The sequence below is a fragment of the Furipterus horrens genome, unplaced genomic scaffold (genome assembly GCF_987537825.1).
Source record: "Furipterus horrens unplaced genomic scaffold, mFurHor1.1.pri manual_scaffold_1, whole genome shotgun sequence".
Classification (NCBI taxonomy): Eukaryota; Metazoa; Chordata; class Mammalia; order Chiroptera; family Furipteridae; genus Furipterus; species Furipterus horrens.
This window is the reverse complement of record NW_028327171.1, coordinates 119,001,271-119,006,665: the sequence shown is the minus strand read 5'-3', so window position 1 is coordinate 119,006,665 and position 5,395 is coordinate 119,001,271.

Sequence of the window (5,395 nt, the reverse complement as noted above, 5' to 3'; positions counted from 1 at the left end):
TATTGCAAGCAAACAGACATGAAAAAAAAAAGCAGATGTAGCAATACTTATGTCAGAAAAAATAGATTTCACAACAAAGGCCATAAAAAGAGACAAAGATGGACATTTTATAATACTCAAGGGAACAATCCATCAAGAAGATATAACCCAGGTAAACATATATGCACCCTACATAGGAGCACTGAAATATATAAGGAAAATATTAGAAGTCTACGAGAATGATATCAACAACAACACACTTATAATAGGAAATTTTAACACCCCAATTATCTACAATAAACACATATTTGAAGCAAAGAAACACCAAGGATATGGAAGCATTGAACAGCACTCTAGAACAAATAGACTTAATTGATATATATAGAACCTTTCAGCCCAGAGAGGCAAAACATATATTCTTTCAAGTGCACATGGCACATTTTCAAAGATAGATGACATGGTAGGGCACAAAACAAGCCTCAACAAATTCAAGAAAATTGTAATTATATCAAATATCTTCTCAGATCACAATGGCCTGAAATTAGAAACCAACCTCTAGGAAAAAACTCAAAAACATTAAAATTCATGGATAATGAATAACATGCTATGAAATAATGAATGGGTTAGCATTGACATCAAGGAAGAAATCAAAAAGTTTCTGAAACAAATGATAATGAAAAGACAATAGCCCAAAACCTATGGCAAACAGCAAAGGCAGTCCTGAGAGGGATGTTCATAGCAATACAAGCCTATCTGAAAAGGATAGGAGAATCCAAAATAAAAACCCTAACTCTACAGCTACAAGAACCAGAGGAACAGCAAAAAGCAAATCACAGAGCAAGTAGAAGGAAAGAATTCATCAAGATCAAAGCAAAATTATAGAGACTAAAAAAAAAACAATTCAAAAGATCGATAAAAACAGTAGCTGGTTCTTTAAAGATAAACAAAATCAATAAGCCTTTAACCAGGCTCATCAAAAAAGAAAAAAGAAAAAAGAGAGGACCCAAATTAATAAAATCAGAAATGAAAGAAGAGAAATAACAACTGATACCAAAGAAATACAAAGGATTGTAAGAAATTACTATGAATAACTGCATCATAAGAAATTTGACAACTTAGATAAAATGGACAAATTTCTGGAAACATATAACCTTCTAATACTGAATCAAGAAGAAGAAAACAGCCTGAACAGACCAGCAACAACTAGTAAAATTGAAGTAGTATAAAAAAACTCCAGGCACACTAAAGTCCTGGACTGGATGGCTTCACAGGTGAATTTTACAAAGTATCTAGGAAAGAACCAACTCTTACCTTTCTTCAACTATTCCAAAAAAATCCAAGAAGAGGGGAGACACCCAAACTCTTTCTATGAGGCCAGTATTAGCATAATTCCAAAACCAGGTCAAGACACAACAAAGAAAGAAAACTACAGGCCAATATCGCTGATGAACATAAATGCTAAAATCCTCAACAAAATATTGACAAACCAGGTCCAGCAACACATTAAAAAGATCATACAACACAATCAAGTGGATTCATCCCAGGTATGCAAGGATGGTTTAACAATCGCAAATCAATAAACATAATACAGTATTTCCTCACTTATTGTGGGTATTACATTCTAGAACTCCCACGAAGTGGGAAACTTACATTTATTCTACACTCTTAAACCTATGTAACTTTAACAACATACATATAGAGTGCCATAGAATCCTGCAATATAGCAAAAAATCCATATAAGTAATTAAATACAATATTTTTAAAAATCCTGCAAAACAGTGAGGCCATGATAAATGAACCACGATATAGAGAGGGACTATTGTACACCACATAAGCAAAATGAAAGACAAAACTCACACGATCATATCAATAGATGATGAAAAAGCATTTGATAAAGTACAACACCCATTTATGATGAAAATGCTCAGCAAAATGGGAATAGAGAGAGCATAACTCAACATAATAAAGGCTATATATGAGAAACCTGAAGCCAGCATCGTACTCAATGGACAAACACTGAAAGCATTTCCCCTAAGATCAGGAACAAGACAGTAATGTTCACTCTCTTCACTCCTATTCAACATACTGTTGGAAGTTCTAGCTACAGCATTCAGACAAGAAAGAGAAATAAAAGGCATCCAAATTGGAAAAGTGGAAGTAAAACTGTCATTATTTGAGGATGACATGATAGTGTACCTAGAAAAGCCTACAGACTCCACTAAAAAACTACTCGACCAAATAAGTGAATTTGGCACAATAGCAGGGTGCCAAGTCAATATTCAGAATTCAAAGACATTCCTGTACACCAACAAGAAACTATCACAGATAGAAACTAGAAAAAATCCCATTAATATAACAACAAAAAAATAAAATACTTCAAAATAAACTTAACCAAGGAGGTAAAATAACTGTACTTGGAAAACTATAGAACACTGAAGAAAGAAATTAAGGAAGATACAAATAAATGGAAGCATGTACCATGTTCATAGGTGGGAAGAATCAACATCATTAAAATGTCCATACTACCCAAAGCATTTTATAGCTTCAATGCAATTGTATTAAAATACCGGTGACATATGCCGCAGACCTAGAATAAGTACTAAAAAAATTTATATGGAACAAAAAATTACCCCAAATAACCACAGCAATCTTGAGGAAGAACACAGTAGGAGGAATCACAATACCTGATGACATTCTATTTACAAGGCTACTGTAATTAAATAGTCTTGTACTGGCAAAATAACAGACATATAGATCAATGGAACAGAATAGAGAACCCAGAAATAAACTCAGGTGTATATGGACAACTAATATTTGACAAAGAAGGTAGGAACATAAAATGAAATGAAAAAAGCTTCTTCAACAAATGGTGCTAGGAGAACAGGAGAGAAACATGCAAAAAAGTGAAACTAGACCACCAACTTACAACACACACCAGAATAAATTCAAGATGGAACAAGGCTTAAATGTAAGCCATGACACCATAAAAGTCCTAGAGGAAAACATAGGCAGGAAAATCTCAAATATCCCACATAGCAATATTTTCACAAATATATCTTCTAAAGCAAGGGAAATGAAGGAAAGAAAAAAGAAATAGGACTACATAAAACTAAAAAGTTTCTGCTCAGAAAAAAAAAAATCAGCAAGATGAAAAGGGAACCAACCATGTGGGAAAAGATATTTGGCAATGATACCCCAGGCAAGGGTTTGATTTCCAAAATATATAAAGAACTCATATGACTCAACACAAAGAAGATAGACAATCTAAGTAAAAAATGGACCAATAACCTGAACATACACCTCTCCAAAGAGGATGTAAAGAGGGTCCACAAGCAGATGAAAGAATGCTCAATATCACTAGCCATCAGAGATATGTAAATTAAAGCCACAATGAGATATTAAAGCTGCACCAGTCAGAATGGCCATCATCAACAAGTCAACAAAAAGCAAGTGCTGCCAAAGAGGTGGAGGAAAGGGAACCATACTTCACTGTTGGTGGGAATGCTGACACTATGAAAAAAAGTATAGAATTTCCTCCAAAAACTAAAAATAGAGCTGCATTTTGATCCAGAAATTCCATTGCTAGGTTTACACTCAACGAATCATGAAACACCACTTCCTAAAAACCTATGCACCCTTATGTTCATAGCAGCAGTATTCACAACAGCCAATTGTTGGAAACAGTCTATGTGCCCATCTGTAGGTGAGTGAGTTAAAAAACTGGTACATTTACACAATGGAGTACTATGTAGCAGAAAGAAAGAAGGAACTTCTACCATTTACAACAACATGAATGGAACTACAGAGAATTATGCTTAGTGAAATAAGCCAGGCAATAAAATAAAAATACCTTATGCTATCACCTATTACACAAGACTAATGAACAACACAAACAAATGAACAAAATGAACCAGAGGTATGTAAACTAGGAATAGACTAACAGTGACAAGGGAGGAGGGGGGAGGGAGAGAGGGGGGTTAGAAGGGGAAGGGTCTAGTCAAAGAACATGTATAAATGACCCATGGACATGGACTACTGGGTGGGGACTGACTGTGGGAGAAGGGGTAGACAGGGGGTGGAGAAGCAATAAGGAAAAAATTGGGACTACTATAATAGAAAAATGAACAAAAAAAATTTAGTGGGGGAAGTAAAGAAACTATAAAGAATGGTAATGCAATTTTAGTGAATATTAGAAGGACAAAGATTTTTCTTCACACTGTATATTTTTCTCCCTATCTGATCACTCCAGAATTTGGCATTCTGAAGAAGTAAGTAATGATGTAAGGTTCTTTGCATAAAACTAATAAGACCAGTTGTTAATAGAGGTTTTTTTTGACCAAGACTTTGACTGGAATGTCATGCCTAAAGGAGACATGCTTGGGCTCTGGTCGTTACCAAAAAGCCCTGAGGAACTAGAATTGACTTTTGAAGGTAATAAAAGCCCATGAGAAAAAAGGCTCGGTACCTAGGTTGGATGTGCAGTCCACGGCAATCTTTCCAGGGAAGGAGTGAAGATTGCTTTCCTGAAAGATGGCTAGAAGGGACTTTAAGGTACAATGAAAAGCCTGAAGAACTTGGAAAAGACAGGTGCTTACAGGGAAGGCTGAATGCCAGGTATGTGGATATGCTTCTGTGCCCTGAAGAGCAGACTGAAGGTCACCCTAAATGTTCCTAGTGTAAATTCCAACAAAGCAGAACTAAAGATCATAAGTGATCATTTGCTGCTCTTGTAGTGTTTATGAAAATGAACAGGATATATTAAAAATAGACTTAATGCAGTCCCTTTAATGACAATGAGGGTAATCTTAAGGAGAAAAAATCGCGATTCAAGGAAAATCAGAATGCTCAGTGGTAGACAATAAAGTAGTGCAGCTAACCATCTTGAAAGCTTCTTTTCACTTAAAGTTTGTTTTCATCTGAAAGTTAAACTATGTCTGTGGCATCATCAAAGATGCTTAGTATACAGGCAAGAAGAATGTCAAAAGCCTTGCAACTGGATGTCTTTCCAATAAGATAGTCTTACAGATTTAGAAACATGTTTGTGGGTTATGTTGCATAAATTAACACGTGTTTTCTGTTTTCAAAGGGAATAAGCCTATGATTTCATTACCTGAGTGATTGTCTGTATGTATAGGCCTCACTTAATCCTGTCTGCATTGCTGCCTCCTGAGACTCAATGGTTTGACTGAACTAAGTGGCTGGATTCATGAAGAATGGGGTGGTCTGTGGGCTTCGCTTTAAAAATGGTTTCCCTTTTCTATCCTAATGGGTTGGACAGAAAGGGCCCAGAGGTCTGAGAGGGGGGAAAACTAAAATATTTCCCTCAGCCCAAATTAAGTATAATGGGCAAAAGGGTTTTGGACAGGTGAGATGTGCCTGGCACACCTTCCTCCAAAGAAGCCCCCTTTTTTCCCTA